Raw genomic sequence first — 22,072 nt, forward strand, 5'->3', positions numbered from 1 at the left:
AGTTTGGGGCACCATTCTTGATGGTAGAAGCTACAGGTCTCACTGTCTTTGATGTATTTACCCAATCAGTACACATATCTTGAATATACTACTGTTATCAAAAAGAACCCATTTTTTAATGTAGACATTATTTTTGGGAGCAGTTTTAGGTTCACAGAAAAGTTAAAGTACAAAGAGGTTCCATATACCCTTGTCTCCACAAATGCACAGTCTCTCCCAGTATAACATCTAGAGCAGTACTTTTGTTATAGTTGATGAATTTACATCAACACAGTTATCACCTAAAGATAATAGTGCACATTAGGATTCACTCTTGGTGTTGTCTTTTCTATAGATTTTGATAAGTGTAAAATGACACGTGTCCACCATTATAGTATCATACAGAATAATTTCACTCCCCTAATAATAATTTCACTCTTAATCCCCTAATCATTTCGCTCTTCTGTGCTCTATTTATCCTTCCCTGCTTCCTTATCTCTGACAACTACTGATCTTTTTGCTGTCTCCATAGTTTTGCCTTTTCCAGAATGTTATATTGTTGGAATCATGTAGTATGTATTTTACAAAATGGTTTCTTTCACTTAGTAATATGCGTTTAAAGTTCCTCCATTTCTTCTCTTGATAGCTCATTTCTTTCTAATGTAGAATACTATTCCATTGTCTGGATATACCACAGTTTATTCACCTACTGAAAGATGACTTGATTGCTTCCAAGTTTTGGCAATTATGAATAAAACCGCTATGAACATCTTTTTTAGATTTTTGTGTGAACGTGAGTTTTCAACTGTAGGTAAATACCAAGGAGTGCAATTGCTGTATTGTAAAGTAAGAGAATGTTTGGTTTGTAAGAAACCTCCAAGCTGTCTTCTAAAGTGGCTGTACCATTATGCATTCCTGCCAGTAATGAATGAGTGTCCCTGTTGCTCCACACCCTCACTAGCATTTAGCATTGTAAGTGTTTTGGATTTCAGCCATTCTAACAGGTATTTTATTGATTTAATTGGCAATTCTCTAAAGGCATGTGATGTAAAGCATCTTTTCGTATGGTTGTATGCCATCTGTATATCTTTGATGAGATGTCTGAGGCCCTTGTTCATTTATTAGTTAGTTTACTTTGTTTTCTTATATTTATGTTTTAAAAGTTCTTTGTATATTTTGGACAACAGTTTATTAGAATAGTCTTTTCTAAATATTTCCCCCGGTCTGTGTCTTGTATTCTCATTTTTTTGTGTCCTTTGCACAGCAGACATTTTTAGTTTTAAGGAAGTCTAGGTTATGAATTATTTCCTTCATGAATTGTGCCATTAGTGTTATATCTAAAAAGACATCACCATACTCTGTTATCTAAGTTTTCTCCTGTGTTATCTTCTAGATGTTTTATAGTCTTGAGTTTTATATCTATGATTCATTTAGAATTAATTTTATGGGGGCGCCTGGGTGGCACAGCGGTTAAGCGTCTGCCTTCGGCTCAGGGCGTGATCCCGGCGTTGTGGGATCGAGCCCCACATCAGGCTCCTCCGCTATGAGCCTGCTTCTTCCTCTCCCATTCCCCCTGCTTGTGTTCCCTCTCTCGCTGGCTGTCTCTATCTCTGTCAAATAAATAAATAAAATCTTTAAAAAAAAAAAAAAGAATTAATTTTATGGAGGATGTAAGGTGTGTGTCTGAGGTTTTTTTTTTTGTCTTTTTCTTTTGTTTTGTTTTTGTTTTGTTTTTGCTTTTGCATGAGGATGTGCAGTTGTTATGGATCATTTATCGAAAAAACTATCTTTACCCTTGCTCCATTGTATTCCCTTTGCTCCTTTGTTAAAGATGATTGACTATATTTATTTGGGTCCATATCTGGGTTCTCTTCTGTTTCATTGATATGTTAATATTAAAAATAAAACTGCCGTTATTTTTACCAGCAAAAGGGTTTATTTGGAAATAGCAGAGAATTGCAATCTGTAACAAGCAAGTTGCTTTAAAACCGTGGGCAAGTCCAGAGAACAAAGAGGAGGGACACTCTTTTATAGAGGAAAAGAGGAATTGGAAGGGACTGTTGTAAACTAAAAGTCCATTGGTGTAAACTGGGAGTTTGAAGTATAGCGGCTTCTTATTGGCTAAGCTTTGATTATGTCTCATTGGCTGAGAGAAGGAAAAGTTCTTCCTTCTCTCTCCTGCAGGGATAGTAAAGTAGTACTGACTTGCAGGGTTCCTCTCTTCTTGTTAGGTCTGCAGTTGCCAACTAGTGCTGGGCATGAGGTTCCATTCTAAACGAGATTTCTTTTTATTAATTTTCACAAATGTATGTATCTTTTCTTCCACCAATGCCACAGTGTCTTGATTACTGTGGCTTTATAGTAAATTCTGAAGTCAGGTAATGTCAGTAGTCTGACTTACCCTCTTTCAATTTTGTGTTGCAATTCTGGGTCTTTGGCTTCCTAATAAGTTTAGAGTAGTTTGTCAGTATCCATAAAATAACTTCCTAGGATTTTAATTGGAATTGCATTGAATCTATAGATTAATAGGGAACAACTGACATCTTGACAATATTGTATTTAATATCCTTGAAAATAGAATATCTCTTCATTTATTTCATTCTTTGATTTCTTTCATCACAGTTTTGCAGTTTTCTTCATATAGTTCTTGTACATATTTTGTTAGATTTATACGTAAGTGTTTTATTTTTGGAGGTGTAATGCAAGTGGCATTGTGTTTTTAATTTCAAATTCTACTTGTTCATTGCTGGTGTATAAAAATTGATTGACTTTTCTATATTAACCTTGTATCCTGTATCTTTGCTCTAATCACAAAGTTCTAGGAATTTTTTTGTTGATTCTTTAAGAATTTCTATATAGACAATCATGTCATTTGCAAATAAAGTCTTATTTCATACTTTCCAAGGTGTATGCTTTTATGTCCTTTTCTGATCTTACTGCATTAGCTAGAATTTCCAATATAGTGTTGAAAATAAGTGATGAGAGGGACATCCTAGCTTCATACCTGATCTTGTAAAAAAGCATCAAGTTTCTCACCATTAAGTTCAATGTTAACTGTAGGCTTTTTTTTTTTTTTTAAGATAATTTTCATTAAGTTGTGGAAATAGTCCTCTATTCCTAGTGTATTGAGAATTGTTATCATGAATGTGCACTGGATTTCATCAAATGCTTTTTCTGCATCTACCGATATGATCATGTGAATTTTCTTCTTTAGCCTGTTGGTAATTATGGATTTTATTAACAGATTATTCAGTGTTAAGCCAGCCTTGCATAGTGGGGATAAATACCACCTGGTTATGGTGTATAATTCTTTTTATACATTGTTCAATTTTATTTGCTAACATTTTGTTTAGGACTTTGTATCTGTGTTCATTGGGGGTACTGGTTTGTACTTGTTATGTCTTTGTCTGATTTTGGTATCAGCTTAATACTGGCCTTGTAGAATGAGTTAGGAAGTATTCCCTCTGCTTTTAACTTATGTAGAGATTGTAGAGATTTGGTATGATTTCTTATTTAATGTTTGGTAGAAGTAGCCAGTGAACCCATTTCAGCTTAGTGTATTTGAAGGTTATTAATTGTTGATTAAATTTCTTTGACATAGGCCTATGTCAAAGATTGTCTCCTTCTTCTTATGTAAGCTTTGGGGATTGTATATTTCAAAGAATTGATCCATTTCATCTAGGTAATCAAATTTGTGGGCATAGAGTTATTCATAGAATTCCCTATTGTCCTTAATGCTCTTGTGATCTGTAGTGATGTCCCCTCTTTCATGTATGATATTAATAATTTATTCTCTCTGTTTTCCTAGCCTGGTTAAAGGCTTATCAATTTTATGATCTTTTCATAACACTAGTTTTGGTTACTTTGCTTTTTTCTATTTCTTGTTTTTAATATCATTGAATTCTGGTTTCTGTTTTATTATTTCGTCTGCTTTTTTTATTCTAATTTGCTCTTTTCTCATTTTCTAAGGTGGAAGCTTAGATTATTATTTTTAGATCTTTATTCATTTTTAATATATGCATTCAGAGCTATAAATTTACATCTAAACATTGCTTTTGCTGCATCCCATACATTTTGAAAAGTTGTATTCTCATTTTTGGTTTAAAATATTTAAAACATTTAATCTTGAGATTTCTTCTTTGATTCATGTGTTATTTCAAATGTGCTTTTTAATCTTCATTTATTTAAGGATTCCCCAGCTCTCTATTATTGAGTTCTAGTTTAATTCTTGGGTATGTGAATCCATTTTTAACGTTCTTTACATAAATGAAAAACAAGTAAAATAACACCAGAAAATATATTTCTGAAATTTAGTATGATAATTAGGAAATCCTCTGGTATCAGTTGAGCTATGAAGAGCTGCAACACTGGAGACAGTCCGCTCTGGTTGAGGCATTTCTCATTAAATGTCATATGACCAGTTCTGGGGTTGTCAAAAATTGCCCTGCATGGCAGTAAACAGACAAGGGAGATTTTCCTGAGGATTAAATAGTAATCTGCAGTAGAGATCAATACTGTTGCTATAGGAGAGAGAAATTGGGTTTAACTCTACTGAAACAAAAGGTGTGAGGGTTTTTAAGGCCTGAGCTGATCTAATGGAAAGTGCTGAAGGAGTTAGTGGGGAGGTTGGTTAATGTGTTTAAGCCATCTATGTTTGCTTAATAGGCCTATTGAAGATAAGGCTCCCACCCTTCCACAAAAACTGGGATATTGGGCACTAATCCTTCTTGATGACTGCATTTCAAATGCATGGCTGGTTTAGACATTGCTGGGTTTTAAAACTGGCAAGAAGCTAAGCAAATATTTACATCTCAAGGGGCAGAGAAAGAATTTATAATTGCAAGTTTTTAGTAAAAATAAATGCCTAAGAAAATGGAGGTCAGGGGCCTATAGTCAGGAAGAAACCTATCTAAAGTTTAGTCAAGTTTAAGGGAATGTTAAGGACACCTTAAGTAGAAACTTCTAATAAGTAAAAACTGTATCCCTAAAATGTATACTTTTTATAGGTTATAGTATTTATATCCCAGTGCTTAAGCAGATGTGTTTTAAAGTAAGTTACCAGTATTAACTTAGTGCTTGACAGATACATTTTCTGAGTTTTCCCTTGTCTGAAATGTCTAAATTTTTGCCTCACACTTGATTGGTAGTTTAGTTTTGTAAAGAATTCTAAATTCAAGCTAATTTTCTTGAAAATATGAAGAATTTCCTTTATTTGCTTTTATCATCCATATTTGCTAATAAAAATCTGATGATAACCTGGTTCCTCTTGTTTTTACAGAGCAGGATTTTCATTTATTTGTTTTTATTTGCTTTTTGTTTGGTGTTTAAGATTCATGGTGATGTGGCTGTCTTTTTTAATTATATGTATTTTGCTCAATACTCAAGGGGCACTTTCAGCCTGAAGAGTCATAGTTCTTGAACATTTTTGATGCTTACCAATTATCTTTTTGTGGATATTAAATCCCTCTATTTTACATATTCTTGAGGTTTTTTTCCTCAGATTTTCTTTCTGTGTCTTTTTAAAACAATGTATTGGTAATTTCTATGAATTTTTCATCCAAATTAATTAGCCAACAGTGTACTGTTTGTATTTCTTTGTTACAATATAAATATAAATCATTATGTCAGCTAATTAAGTCATCTAATTACATCAACTAACTAATATTCAGTAGTTTGCTGAATTATTCTCTTATTTCCTGCAATCAGTTTTCCTGTTCTTCTATTCTCATTTCTTTTACAAGCTATTTTTTTTAAATCTTTTTCTGGTGACCTTATTGTTCATTTATATTTAATAATAAGGAACTGATTGGGATATTCATGTTTGTACATTTGTTTTTCCTGAACAATTCTCCTGTATGGAAGCTACCAGGATAGGTGAATGTGGTGGAGCACCTTGATGTAAAGAATTAATGTTGTTAGGGTCCAAATTGTGTCTCCCCCTTCCCTTTCCTTGTTGAAGTCCTCACCCCCAGTACCTTAAAAAAGTGACTGTACTTGGAGATTGATTAAAGAGTTAATTAAGTTACAATAAAGTCATAAGTCTGACCCCAACCTAATATGAGTGGTATCCTTAAAAGAAGAAGAAATTTGGACACTGACACGTGGGAAGGCCATGTGAAGACACAGGGATAAGATGTGTCTACAAATCAGAGAGGCCTTGGAAGAAATCAACCATGCTGACACCTTGATCTCTGACTTTTATCCCCCAAAACTGTGAGAAAACAAATTTCTGTTGTTTAAACTGCCTATTCTGTGGTACTTGGTTATGGCAGCCCTAGGAAACTAACATTTAAGGCTTTACGGTTTGCAGACAGGCAGCAGTTTCTTCTGTTGATGTATCTTACAAATCCAGGTTCACAGGATGTTAAGTGTACTCTCCTGTTTGGTCCGAAAATCATTATTCCTCTGATTAGAAATGATACAGGTAACACTTACTAATATAAAAATGGAATACAACTAGAAACACATGACAAAAAAAATCTACCTGGTTGGAAATAAGATTCATTTTTTAAGATAATTCTTAAAAAAAAATCAAAGTCAAAGGAAAAGTAACAAACCAAAATTACAGAATTTCTAAAATAAAATATTTATGGAAACTCTTAATATCTTAATGAAAGAGCTAAAAGGAAAAAAGGCGCTGAATATGCAACTCAAAAAGGGAAAAAAAGAGGAAATGATCAATAAGAACTAAAAGAAAATGAAATGAAGGAAATAGTAAAATTTTTTAAATTAACGAATTAGAAACCAAAAAAAAGCAGTTAAGTAAATAAATCCAGTGTTGTCTTAAAAAATGAACAAAATAGACAATCCAATAACAAATCTAGAAAAAGAAAAACAGTGAAAGAATACCCAAAATAAGATGTAGCAAGAAGAAAATAACTCTCAAAACAGAAAACATTGTAAGTCATGAGACCACTTTCCCAATCATGAACCAACAAATTTGAAATGGATGGTTTCCTGGAAAAATATTCTTTCTCAAAACTGACCACAGAAAAGTATTTTAAACAGCACAGGTTTTATATAAGAAACAGTATATTATCAAAGAGATACCCCCAAGTGGTCACTTGGCCTATGTGATGCTTTAAACATCAGGGAATACCAGTGTCATTTAAAACTGCCCTAGTGAACAGAAGTGGTGGAAATTCCTTTTATGCACTCAGACTCCCCATTAATTTCTCTGTGTGTTACCAGCTTTGTTTCTGCTCTTCTGTGATCTATTCTATAATATAGGGCCTTGGGCCCCACAAACCACAGTTTCCAGATACCCATGCAAAATGATCTCTAGTTAGGTTCTGCAAATGGGATGCACTAGTGGAAAATTTGATGGAATTTTGCAGGAATGGAGAAGTGGTTTTATCTTCCTTTTTTTCGTGGTGTTTCCAGATGCAAGGACAGTAGCAGTAACAATTGTGTTCAAGGTGGTGAGTGGCAGATACAGCTGTAAACAGTAACAGGAGCTTGGGAATATCCTCTCCTAATTTCTTCCTTAGGCAGTGTGGTCCCCAGCAAAAGCAGCGGTGGCCTAGATATGCATGCTTTTGGATTCCATATAGGGCAGTTTGATTGTAATAAAAGCTGTTATGATTGTGACACGGAGATCCTGGCTTTGCAGTAAGATTATTTATTGGTTTGCAGAGTGACTGACTTTAAGTATAACTTAAAGTATAACTTAAATCCTATAACTGATTATGCATTAAATTTCTTCTGTTTGAAATATGTAAAATTGTTTCTGTTTTCAGATAGATTGTAACAGATGCACAGATAAAATATTAATACTTAAATCCAATATGATTTCACATAAAAGATAACTATAGGCCATTCTTATTTATGCAAATACTGATGCAGATAATCTGAAATAAAATGGTATTAGCCAGTAGAGAAAAAATACAGTAAAATTAATAAATAATTACTTAAATAAGATTTATTTTAGTAATCCAGAGATGGAACAAAATTAGAAAATCCATTAAATAATTTATATCTTAAATAGCTATAAGGAGAAAAAATCATATTACCATGAGAAGTTCTATACAAAATTAAATACCTTTTCCTAATAAAAACACTCAATAGAAGAGTAATTGATTCAGTGCTTTTCAAATATGAATAATCCATATCTTAAATAATGGGAAATGCTGGACCAGTTTCTGTTAAATTCAGAGAAAAGGGAAATGAGGCTCATTATTGCTTCAGTTTTTAATATTGTGTTGAAGATATTAAAAATATAATCAGATAAAAGAAAATTATTAGAGGCATGAAAGCTAGAAAAAAGGTAAATCTCTTTGCAAACGTTGTGATAGTTTACCTGGAAAACCACAGAAAATCAAAGAAAAGGAGAGGGTGGTAGATAGAGAGAGGGAGGGAAGGAGTGAGGGAGAGAGAGAGAGAGATGAAAGTGAGTAAGTACCAATAAAAACCAAATTTCTTAAAATCAGTGGTCCTTTGATGGTTAATTTTATATGTCAACTTACCTAGGCCTCATTACCCAAATATTTGGGCAAACATTATGTTGTATGTATTGGTGAAGGTTTTTTTTTTTGATGAGGTTAGCATTTAAATCAGTATATTTTGAATAAGGCAGAATACCCTCTGTAATATAGGTGAACCTCTTTCAGTCAGTTGAATACCTTAACAGAAAAAAAGTCTAATCTTCCCTGAGGAAGAGGGAATTCTGCACAGACTGCCTTCTGATTCAAGCTGCAACATCAGTTCTTCCCTAGGTCTTCAGATTTCCAGTCTATCCAGCATATTTTGGATTTGTCAGCCTCCATAATCAGTTCCTTAAAATCTTTCTCTGTACACATATATCATTGGTTCTGTTTCTCACGAGAACCCTAACACAGTCTTCATATATAAGAACAGTACTCAATTACAAGGTGTAATTTATGGAAGGACCTGTTAAAATAAAAAAGTAGTATCCCTATGAATATACTTAACAAGAAAGTTATAAAATCTAAATGAGGAAAACTGTAAAACACTCATGGAGGACACAGAAGTGGTCTTAAACAAAAAAGAAAGTCCATGTAGTAGAATAAGATGTTTGACTATCACAGGGATATTAATTTGCCCCAAGTCATTAAAATTTAATACAGTCCTGATAAAAATTATCAGCATTTTTGGGGGGGTTGGGGAATTGTGGAGGCAAATAAATTGATTCTAAAGTTCATGTGGAAAAACAAATACCATTGATAATGAAATTTCCTTAAAAAAGAATGTTGAAGGATAGAAAGAGGGGTTAATCCAATCAACTATTATAATTAATAAGCTAGCATCTATAATTAAAAGAGCACAGTGTTAACATGTGAATGAACAGACCAATAAATAGGGTAAAAATCCCCAAATAGATAATGGTAGGTATAAAAATATAGTATATCCTTAAGACATCTCACATCACTGGGGAAATGATGGACTTTGTCATAAATAATGTTAAGAATTCTTTATTTTATTTTATTTTATTTATTTGAGAGAGAGAGAGAGAGGGTAAGCTCATAAGCAGGGGGAGCAGCAGAGGGAGAGGAAGAAGCAGACTCTCCACTGAGCAGGGAGCCTGATACGGGACTCGATCCCAAGACCCCAGGATCATGACCTGAGCTGAAGGTAGGTGCTTAACCAACTGAGCCACCCGGGCGCCCCGTGTTAAGAATTCTTGATAGCCATTTCAAAATCATGACATTGAAACTGTATTCCTCAACATGTAGCAGGATAAATGTCATATAAATTGGAATTATAACTCTAAAGATGGAAAACATAAGTACTAGAAGAAAACGTAAGTACTGTGACTCTGAAGATGGAAAACCTAAGTACTAGTGAATTTCTATGTAATTCTGAAACATGAAAATTTGCTCTGTTTAACTTATAATGGCAAAATATAAATTAAAACTCTAAAATACAGAGGTTTGACAACAAGCTATGTGGGCGAAGTTTTGGAGAAGCAAAGAGTGTCACGCAATGCTCTGAGGAGTATTAAATGTTTTCATGCTATGAAAGAAATTAGCAATATTTAACAAAATTACTTATGAATTTCGTTGTTACCCAGCACTCCAACTTCCAGGAACCTACCCTGAGGGTAAACCTTTATAAATGCAAAACAACATATGTGCAAGAATATTCACCATGAATTATTTGTAATACCTCAAACTTGAAAAGTATTTATGTCACCTGAACAGGATATGTTTAAATAAGAATGAAGTCTCATGCATTGTGAAAAAGTAAATAAAGTATTTGCAGAGGTTAAAAATTAAAAAAAGCCTGGAATGATAAACCAAAGTTTAATAAAATTGAGTAGCATATAGGGAATAATGTGAAACTCATGAAGGGATTACAACAAGAAGCAAATTTTCTATTAATATCTATGGTGGATATTATTGTATCCTAAATGGACCCTCCTCTCTATAACTGTAGCTGGCCCACTTCTCCCTGAAAAGGAGTAATAGTCCTCTCTTCCCTCCATTCTTGCTGAAGACCACTGGCAAGACAACACAAGACTTCTTCAGGATCTACTCCCACTGCTCCTCATAGCCATTAGACAAATAACTAGGCTTAGGTCACAATATAATCAAGCCTGGAAAGTGCTGCATTGGCTATGAGAGGAAAGAAAATAGGACTACCTTCTAACAAAACCACCAGTTATATCTCCTTTCTTCTAATGCAGCTAATGATCTGCTACTAAGTGTTTTTTAAAACTGAATACCTAATCCATTGAGACCTTGTGACTCTGGCCTGACATGTCCATTTTTGGAGTGGATCAGTTTATACTCAATGATGAATAGGGTGAAAAAGGTCCAACAGGAAATGGTTTCTTAGGAAATGGAATTGATATTTCCAGGAACACAGATAGCATGACAATATCAGCAGTTTGGATTTACATAAATAAGTGGCAGCCTTCCTTGTGGGTAATCCTTATCCCCCTCTTCACTGCCTAAAGCAAAACTATTAGTTCATGAGACTGTTGATTCATAGAGGTTCCCATAAATACATGGGCATGTTTCACTGATGGTTTGGTTGAGGTGAAAGTAAATGGTGCCCAGTGGGTGACAGGAGCCAGCTCCAGTGACAGCTGTGGAAGACTGACTCGTAAGAGCTAGGCAGCGCAGAGAACTACGTTGCCTCAGACAATGCTCTCTAGGACCAGGCTTTTATTTTTACTGATTCTTGGGCTGTTGACAATGGCTTAGCCGCCTGGTCTGCCACTTACTTCAAAGATTACACACTAGTAGATTAAAAATACCCCTGCTGAGACTTGAGAACTGTGGAAACAAGTTCTAACTGCTGTCCAGCAGCCTGAGTCACTCATGTTGATGCCCATGGTAAGAGCCTATTCTCTAAGACTTACTTGAATAAATATGCTGATCAGTCCTGCATCACCATTGCCATTTGGATTTATCATTGCACCAGACATCTACTAACACAGACTGGCCATACGGTAAAGGACTACGTACTTCTCATTAGGAAGCTGCATTGCATGCTAGATTTGTAACTCCTGCCAAAAGTTGGCTCCTTTGTGTCAGTGAGGGAGGCCATACTGCATGAGACACTAACTCTGCCTACTTCTGGAAAATTGACTGTTTTGGATCTTTGACGTGGTTCAGACTACTAATGGTACCTCATCACTGTTGACATGTTTTTAGGTTATTTGTATCTGATGAGCTTTTTTCTGGCCACAGTTATGGCTCATCAAACGTTAAGTGTTCCATTTTCATCTTAACTATTTGTAGTCTGACACTACTATGCTTTTTGTTGGAAAGACCACCCCATAGTGGGCTGATAGTCAGTGTATTTCATGGACATTCATATTCTCTATCAGCTACAGGCTTCTGGCATTGTTGAGCCCTAGAACTAACTCCTTAAGAATCAAATCAAAAGGATTTCTGATTGTATCTCCCTACTTCTTTATGGTCCACAAGCCTTAATAAAGCAGTTTGATCACTGAATGCAGCCATCCCCAAACAGGATTCACCTCTTCTTGGTCACCTTCTGGCTAATGATCAAGGTAATAGTGCAGAATTATGTAGACTTAATTTGAAGATTTTGGCCTGTACTCTGACCATTCTGAAGTATGATGCATCTTTCTCTCTCCTGGTGGCAAATCCAGGCTGTATTGGTTTGTATATCCTCTTGGTGGCATCCCAGCTGAAAGAAAAGATAGTGCATATAAACCTAATTCTGATTTAGTCACATGGATTCTCTTGTCGGATTGACATGGTCCATAATGACAGCTTTGTTGGTACATTGCTAGCCGAGTACCACATACTGACCCATGTTGGCCAGGGTAGGGTATATAATGAGTCTGTAAATTTTATAAAAATGCCCTTGTTCCTTTTATACATGACCTACTCCAGATGAAAGGTCTAGGGGTAAGTAGAATATGAGTTGAGAAAAGGTGGAACGAATAGCTACTAATATGTGACACTTGTTATTTCATAGTCATCAAGGGAGAACAACAGTCCCAGTGCTCAAAGAGGAAACACTTTAGATCCTGAGGTTTAGGGAGTGGTAAACAATGCTCTTTGTCCTCCCTATCCCAAAGTACAGCATGATAAAACAATCATTTAGCAGCAGTTGTGATTAGTAACTGACCTGTTCCTAGGTTCATCATTTCCATCCATGGGATGTGAGAACAGAAACCAGTGTTGTAGACATGATCAGTCCTGGAATATTCTGATGTATTAGATGTTATCAGTGGTATCTTCTGAATGTGGAGTGTCCTACAAACATACAGACTAGCACAATTTTGTTTCAGTTCAGTGGATACAAATTTATATGCTTTTTCTGATACCTGAGTAGCTTTGGGTTAATGCATGACTGCAAGAGGAGCTATAGTCATTTGGTGACATGGCCCATGGGGCTTAACCAAATAAATGTAATCATCATCCAAGTCAGGTTTAACAATAAATGCTGAACTGCAATGACCTTTGCTCCTGCAGATTATATGTTTGTAGGTGGGGATTGGCCCATGGAATATCCTTCCATTAGGAATGGGGTTGCTTTTAGCCCAGCTATGGTTCCTTATAATAACTTGAGAATAATAAAGATCAGGAAGTCCATTTTCACTGTGAAATGAAATGTATAAAAGACTGGCCTTATACTGCATCTTAGTCTGAAATAAGACCTACTAGTCTCCTCTGGGACTTACAGTTGTCTAAATCTGTGACTGTAGGAGGTCTAGTTTAGGTAAATAATGCAGAGTAGCCTCATCTAGACACCTGAACTCTGGTTAATGGCAGCCTTAATGAAATACTTGATAAAAATGGCATCAATTTGGCCCCAGCCTCTACTGGTAAGATTAATGAGAGTGGCCAACTGAGTGGCATACTCATGTGGAAATTTGAGTTCAGTCAAGACCGTAAAGGAACAAGGGGCAGATTGTTGGGAGATGCAGCCAGCCATTGGCCCTGAACATTTCTGTATAATCTTGTGGTGACAAGAATTCTGGGCCCTGATTGCTCTTTATCTGGGTTTTTTCAGGGTATAAGTGAGCAAACTCAAGCAACGAGGTACCGTTTCTACTGGTACAAAGAACAGTCTTGCACAGCATTCATGTGGATCATATTGTGTTACCTGTGGGATTTGGGGTCAAGGGAAAACTGACATGATACTCATGCTTCTTATTGTGTAGTGTGTAGTAATGTCTTCTTTCTTTCTTTTTTTTTTTAAAGATTTTATTTATTTATTCGACAGAGATAGAGACAGCCAGCGAGAGAGGGAACACAAGCAGGGGGAGTGGGAGAGGAAGAAGCAGGCTCATAGCGGAGAAGCCTGATGTGGGGCTCGATCCCATAACACCGGGATCACGCCCTGAGCCAAAGGCAGACGCTTAACTGCTGTGCCACCCAGGCGCCCCTAATGTCCTCTTTCTGACTCAGAAGTCTCAGGTGTTCTGCTGCATCCACGAAAGTAATAGGATAACTTAATAGCTTACAGGTGGAATAAAATCAAATTATAGATCTGGCAATAATTTTGAGCTTTGAACTGATAATTTATTCCTCTTCTTTTATTATGATTACTGGTGGGTTAAGACTTTTCTCTCCCATCTTATTTTATATATTCTAATTTTAAAATAATTTTTAAAAATCTTCCCCATTTCTCATATTTTCATGAAATATTTTTGTCAGCCCCATTTTATGGGTTTGCAGGTTTTTTATTCTATTTTAATTCTATAGTAATTTTGTATAAATTTTGCCATGGTTTCCCATGGTAATTTTTTATGTAAATTCAGCTCAGCCTCTCATGAGAGTAGTTCTTGGCTACAAATTTTCTGCTGAAATTATTACTATTATCATTATCTTTTACTTTGAGGTTACCAAAAAAATAGGATTCCTGATGAGCTTCTTTCTTGAATGATGTTTTCCAGCTCACCCTTTCAATGAGGATGCAGTCTTAATAGTTTTTCCCTTTATGACAGAGTCACATATATAGCTTTCTATTTTTTTTCATGACCCTAAGGCTTATTCTTATTCCTTTATGTTTGATTATTGATTAACTGAATCTTAAGGTCTTATTGGCATTCATTAGCAGAACAGTTATGGCTTCCATGCTCACTTGCCACTTATTTTCAGGTAGCTGTTTGTTTCAGGGAATTCTACTTTTTCTTTGGGCTCAACAATGCATGAAAAAGTCATAATTTATGTAGATCCCATGCCTTTTCAGAGAGAAAACATTGGAAAATATTGAACTCACCATTTTTTTTGCTAATGTTTCTATTCTAATATGTGTAAACTCAAAATTGTCTTTATAAAATTCTTTAATTAATAAATTCATATACCTTGACAAGTATTGTTTTTCTGTTTCACAAAGACTGATTTTCAAACTCTGATCAGGAATGATGTCAGATGGAGATGACAGAATAGGAGAAGCCAGCCTTCAAACCCCCACAGAAACAACAATTTAAATAATCACTCACGGATGAAAAGACCTTTATGAGAGACTAGAAGTCCAGCTGAGTGGTTCTAGCACGTTGGGGAAGCAAAATTGTGAGAGTAGATGCATATCCCTGGGATATGAGGATGGTTCAATATATGCAAATCAATAAATGTGATATACCACATTAACAAAATAAAGGATAAAACCCACATGATAATTTTTATAGATGCGATAAAAGTATTTGACAAAATTCAACTTCTATTCACAGTAAAATTGTCAACAACTTAGGTATAAAAGGAATGTACCTCAATATAACAAAGGCCATATATGCTAAGCCCCTTGTTAACATTATACTCAACGACAAAATCTAAAACCTTTTTCTTGAGTATTCGGAATCAGACAAGGATGTCTACTTTTACCACTTTTATTCAACATAGTACTGGAAGCTGTAGCCGGAGCAATTAGGAAAGAAAAAGAAGTAAAAGACGTTTAAGTCAGAAAGGAAGGAGAACATTGTCTCTGTTTGCAGACGAAATGTTCTCATATATATAAAACCCTTAAGATTCTACCAAAAACTGTCTAGAGCTATTCAACAAATTCAGTAAAGTTGCTGGAGACAAAGCCAACATACAAAAATTAGTTGCATTTCCATATACCAACAATGAACTATTTGAAAAATAAATTAAGAGAACAGTCCCATTTGCAATGGTATGAAAACAATAAAATACTTAGGAATAAATTTAACCAAATAGGTGAAAGATTTCCATACTGAAAATGGTAAGACATTGATGAAAGAAATTGAAAAATACTCAAATAAATGGAAGGATATACCATGTTTATGAACTGGAAGAATTCACATTGTTAAAATGACCACACACCCAAAGCAATCTACACTTTGAATAACATCCCTACTGCAACTCCGGTGTAATTTTTCGCAGAAATAAAAAAAAAAATCCTAAAATTCACATGGACCTACAAAAGTCTCCAAAACACTAAAGCAGTCTTGCACAAGAAATAAAAAAGCTGAAGGCATCATACTTCCTGACTTCAAATTATATTACCAAGCTGTAGTTATCAAAATAGTATGCTATTGGCATAACCAGATATATAGACTGATAGGACATGGTAAAGATTCTAGAAATAAAACCATGTGTGTATGTCTAACCAATCTTTAACAAAGGTATCAAGAATACAAAGTGGGGAAAGGATAGTCTCTTCAATAAATTGTATTGGGAAAATGGAAATCCATATGCCAAAAGATGAAATTGGACTCATATTTTATACCACACACAAAAATCAACTTGATATGGAATAAAGATTTGGAAATAGGACCTGAAAAAAATAAAACTCCTAGAATAAGACTTAGGGGGAAAGCTTCTTGATATTGGTGTTGGCAAAGATTTTTTGTACATGAAACCAAAAGCACAGGCAACAAAAGCAAAAATAAACAAGTGGGATTGCATTGGACTAAAGTTTCTGTACGGCAAAAGAAATGATCAACAAAGTGAAAGGCAACCTACTGAATGGGAGAAGATATTTGCAAACCACGTATCTGATAAGGGGTTATATCCAAAATATATAAGTAACTCAAAAAACCGAATAGCAAAAACAAACAAACAAGCAAAATCCCACACAACAACCCCCAAATCCAAATAAACTAATTGAAAAATGGGCAAAGGACCTGGAATAGACATTTCTCTGAAGAAGACTAATTGCCAACAGGTATATGGCAGTGTACTCATCATCATTAATCATCAGGGAAATTTAAATTGAAACCACAATGAGATATCACCCCACACTGTTTGGATGACTATAAAAAAAAAAAAGGATAACAAGTGTTGGCAAGGATATGGAGAAAAAGGAACTATGGTACACTGTTGGTGGGAATGTAAATTGGTCTGGTCTAGCCATTATGGAAAGAGTATTGAGTTTCCCCAAAAAATTAAAAATAGGGCTATGAGATCCAGAAATCTCACTTCTGGGTATTTATCCAAATGCTCTTGAAGAGATATTAGCTTTTCTGTGGTTATTGAAATACTATTCAAATAGGCATGGAAGCATCCTAAATGTCATTGATGGATGAATTGATAAAGAAAATATATATACAAGCAATGGAATATTATTCAGCCTTTAAAAAAGAAGGAAATCCTGCCATTTGTAACAATATTGATGGATGTGTAGTACATTAAACGAAGTGAAATAAACCAGACACAAAAAAGATAAATACTCTCATACATACATGTTCTCATTATGTATGAAATTTAAAATAGTCAAATTCATGGAAGCAGAGAGTAAAATGATGGTTATCAGGAATAGGGGAAGGAGGAAATGGGGAGGTAATGTCAAAAGGTATAAAGGTGTACAAGATAAATGAGTTCTGGAGATCTACTATAGGGCATAGTGCCTATAATTAATGGTACTGTATTATTCACTTAAAAATAGCAAAGAAGGTAAATCTTATGTTTTCCTAACACATGTCACAATAATAATACTAGTAAGAAAAAGAAGTAATAAAAAAAAGAAGTAGTAGTAGTGGTGGTGATGGTGGTGGTGGTCGGTAGTGGTGGTGTGGGAGGAAACTTTGGAAGTTGCTGGATATGTCTATAGCCTTCATTAATGGTGGTGGTTTCATGGTTATATACTTATCCCCAAAGTCATTGATTTGTGTACATTAAATACTTTTCACATGTCAATCATACCTCAATAAAGTGGTTAAAAAATAAAAAATAAAATTAATATATGTAAACAAACTAAAACCCAATAAACCCTGTGTGGAATAGATGTATATCAACTTTTTGTTACATTATGGAAAGAGCAAGTATATTAAAGTTGGGAGATCTTTGTAATCTGACAAATTCTTTTTTTTGGTCAGATTTCTTAATATAAAATGGGAAACAACTTTGATCTCAGTCTAGTGGTAGGAATTGAATGAATAATCTGTTTAAAAATCTAGTAGAATGCTGGGAGAGTGCCCTCCGTAGAGTTTCTGGCTTCTGTTAATAACACCTGTGTTTTCATCTGGAAAACTATGCTTCCCCTATTTCTCATAATGTTTGTTGGATCATTATTCAGAGTTCCAATTCCTGGCCAGACTAAGGCAAGGGGACTTGATTGCCCCATAAATTTGAATTGTGAGCCAAGCAATGTGACGATGGAGCTTATTAATTTTAAAAGTGGTACTGTGAAGACTACTTTCCTTTCATAGTTGTTACTTAGATTCTCATCCCTGTCATTTTGAAGTCCTCTTTCATCAGAATTTTCTTTCTTCTTTGCGCTTCCCATAGTCTTCCAGTAAATTCTGTTCTTGTTAGTTAAAGTGGGTGTCCATTTGTCTTGCATGTAGGTATTTCTAATGGATATATTTGAAATTAACCATTAATGTTCCACAAATATTTGCAGCCATTCATTTAATAAATATTTGTTGAATATTTATGCATTAGGCACTTTATGGTTTGCTGGAGATATATAAAAAGATCCCGCACTCAGAATTTTTATAGTCCAGTTTTCCTATTTCCTTTTCATATCTCTCTTTCTGTGCCTTCACTTCATGAAGCTCTCATTTTAATTGCATTCTTTCTGGAATTGCTTAACTATCTGAAAATCAGATTTCATGGAGGATGGTCACCTGGATTTTCCTTCTTTTTTAGACACCCCACACTGCTCCCTTTGTTTTCATGCCTATGACCCCACTTTTCTCTATCTTATTCTCTACAGAGATAGAATCTTTGCATTCCAAGTAGTAGTAAGCCAAAATTACAGATTTAAGCATTGAATTATTACATTTAAGATGGCAGAATAAACTGTACAGGGACTAGAATTTTCACAGCATCAGTGAGCTTTTATAATAGATTATACATTATAAATAAAATCAGAAATGTGAAATAATTCTCCCCCCCCCTTATGTGTTACCTATTTGGAATGTGGATCTAGTAGAAAGAGTACCTACTAAAGGGCCTCATTATTTCTGCTATGAGGTTCAGAAGAAAGGAAGCAAAGATTTTGTATCTCAGAGACAGGCTCTTCTCCCAAGGAGTCAATTAGTTCTTATTTTCTTTGACTTCACTAAGTTGTTCCACTAGTATATTAATATTCTAATTCCTCTAGTATCTTCCAATATTCACGGTGATAAGATGGAAAATACTAAGCCCAGCATATCAATGTGTGTTGTTTGGCTTGACTCTAATTCAGGCCTAAAGCTAACGGAGCAGAGTGCCGTCCATGGGCACCAAGGCTCCATGTGGCCAGTCCACTTCATTAATGTAGGAGGCTTCAGAGAAATATGGCACTAAAGATGGTATTTGGTGAACAAATTAGTTGGTAGTGGCTTTTGTGTAAATAAATATGTCTTATCAGGGGAGTGTGATTTATGGTTTCTAGTTCCTAATTTTTAAAAATTATGCAGTTTGGACAGACTTTTTTTTTTTTTAAGATTCTATTTATTTATTTGAGAGAGAGAGCAAGAGCAGGGTGAAGGGCAGAGGGAGAAGCAGACTTCTTGCTGAGTAGGGAGCTTAATGTGGGGCTTGCTCCCGGGACTCCGGGATCACGACCTGAGCTGAAAGCAGATGCTAACTGGACTGAGCCACCCAGGCACCCCTGGACAGACTTCTTTAACATCTTGACAATATAGTCATCCGATATCCAGGTCTCAGATTAAATTGGGAAAATTATTCATTTCCTACCTAGTTTCCATAATGGGATTTTTTTCCCCACTGATAATCATCATATCAAAATATTTTGGGGTAAAAAAAAATAGAGTTCTTTTTGAAATTTATATGACATGGAAAGTTAAGTTCATGTATCTGACACTAAGCAAGTGAAAAGTAAAAATAATGTTTACTCTATTTAAAATTTAATTGCATGTATAAAGTGTATTTTGTAATCTTTGTTCCTGGGGCGCCTGGGTGGCTCAGATGGTTAAGTGTCTGCTTTGGCTTGCTCAGGTCATGATCTCTGCGTCCTGGAATCCAGCCCCATTTGCAGTTCCTGGCTCAGCGGGGAGTCTGCTTCTCACTCTTGCTCTGCCTCTCTCTCCTGGTCATGCTCTCTCTCTCTGTCTCAAAAGAATAAATTAAAAAAAAAAAAATCTGTAAGCTTTGTATCTGTGAACCTCAAGATGCCTTTAGAAGCAGTAGGGAAAATTACCAGAGAAAAGGGAGAAAGAGAAATATCCCCTTTGTCCTTAATATGAAATCTTCATAAGCCTCAGAATATTTCTTACTATTTGCTTTCTCAATGTATCTGCAGTTTATCTTTACAGAATTAGACCTTATTTTTCTGTATTTTTGAAATGATGCCATTGCAAGGAAGTGAAATATTTATTTCACTTATTCTTCACAACACTTTAATATTCTTCCTGTGAAGTAATTTCTGGGGAGTTAAAGATAGCATTTAAAAAATCACTTCTACTTTCAGCCCAGACTGTGAGACGCATTCAAAATATGATTTCCAAAAAGTGCAGGAGGTGTAATGGAGGTGCTTTATTATTTTTTCTATGGCCAGTGAAATTTGAAATTTCAGTTTCTGCTTTCTGATTTATCTGTCATTTGACATGCTTTATAAAAAGAAATTGTCTTTTGTTTTCTACGTGTAAATCTTCTACATTTGGTAAATAAAATGTTAGAGAAAGACTTTGATTCTGTTGTCTTAGGGTGTCTAATAATTTTTATTAGTAAATTTATAAAGCCATATACATTTGGTAAATGTTTATTGAAAAACATTGTGCCAGAGAGATTTGTTTAATGAGCAAAGGATTTGAACGGAGAAGAGTGTGTTCTTTGTATATTGCATGAATATTATTTATGACTCAGTGCTGAATAGACAATAGGAAAAACAAGGTTTCTGCCCATTGAAATGAAAAGTAATACTAATTGTAACACCTTTTACTTTTTTCAAACAACCACTGGAAATAGAACAGAAATTGTCCATTCTTGTACATCAAGGATAATATAGTATAGAATGATTTATACAGATGTCTTTTTGAGGATTCATTAGTGTAACATTTGACAAAAAAAACTGGCAAAATATTGGCAAAGTAATTCAGTGGCCTGTGGAAGTCTCAAGCTCACTTCTCCTCCTACTTCTTTTTAGAGTCTTTAATACATAATACATTTTTCCTTCAGATTTTCCATTTTATCACCTTCATCATCATTCTCTTCAGAGTCAGTTATGTTTAATGTGTTAAGCCATGTAGGAAAAATGTAAAATAGTGATTAATAATTAATGTAATTAATAAACTAAATTAAAATTTACTAAATTTAAATGTAATTTTTTTTTACATGTAGAATATAAATTTTAAATGTAAATTTAAATAGAAATTTTATGACAGGAACATAAGAGTAGACAAATGCTTTTATTTTCAATAAATAAAATTGTAATTTTAGGAAAGGGAATTGTATTTGTTTTAGCAGCTTTCCTGACCAGGTTACCTTTTTTTGTCAGGCCATCTCCTTCCCTTACCTAAAACTAGTTACTTCCTTTGTTGGAATACTGAATTATAGCTCCCTTATGAGGGAGTGGGATTTTTTTCCTCTCATGCTTCATGTTCCACTGGCTGGCAGGTGCATTATAATTTGTATTCATGCAGAATCCTGTTCTTTCTCCATTAAGATTATTTGTTGTTTCCATTTCCCAGCTACCAAGTCCCATGTATTTATTTTTTGTTACTAGTTCAGTGTTTTCATTATCCTACCCAAAACTTGGGATACTCTTAAAATGCTATACACCATTCTTTAATTCTTTTAAAAAAATATGTATTTTGAACCTACTTCAGCTTTTGCTCAAATGTCACCGGACCAGGCGTATGTGACCATCATATTGAGAATTGCCACATACCTGCCCCATCCTGTATTTCCAGATCCCTTTACGCTGGTTCTAATTGTTTTTTAATAATATACACTAATTTTCATGATAATGTAAATTTTATTTAGCAAGCGCTTATATGGTACTTACTGTGTGCTGGGTACTATTCCCAGTTACTTATAAATATTACTCCATTTAATTTTTATAACAACCTTATGAGGTAGAGACTGTTATCACTGTTTTATAAATAAGGAAACAGGAGAGTTACAAACTTGCAGAAATTACAGAGCTAGGAAGTGACTGAACTGTGATTTCAGTTTAGGCAGTGTAGCTCCAGAGTCCGTGCTCTAAAAACCTATGCCTATGCTTCTCTTTTTCACTTATTGTATTTATTGTTTGCCTCTCCCTTGAGAGCAGAAGTTTGGTCTGTTTAGGTTAT

This window comes from Ursus arctos, unplaced genomic scaffold (assembly GCF_023065955.2).
Source record: "Ursus arctos isolate Adak ecotype North America unplaced genomic scaffold, UrsArc2.0 scaffold_13, whole genome shotgun sequence".
Lineage (NCBI taxonomy): Eukaryota > Metazoa > Chordata > Mammalia > Carnivora > Ursidae > Ursus > Ursus arctos.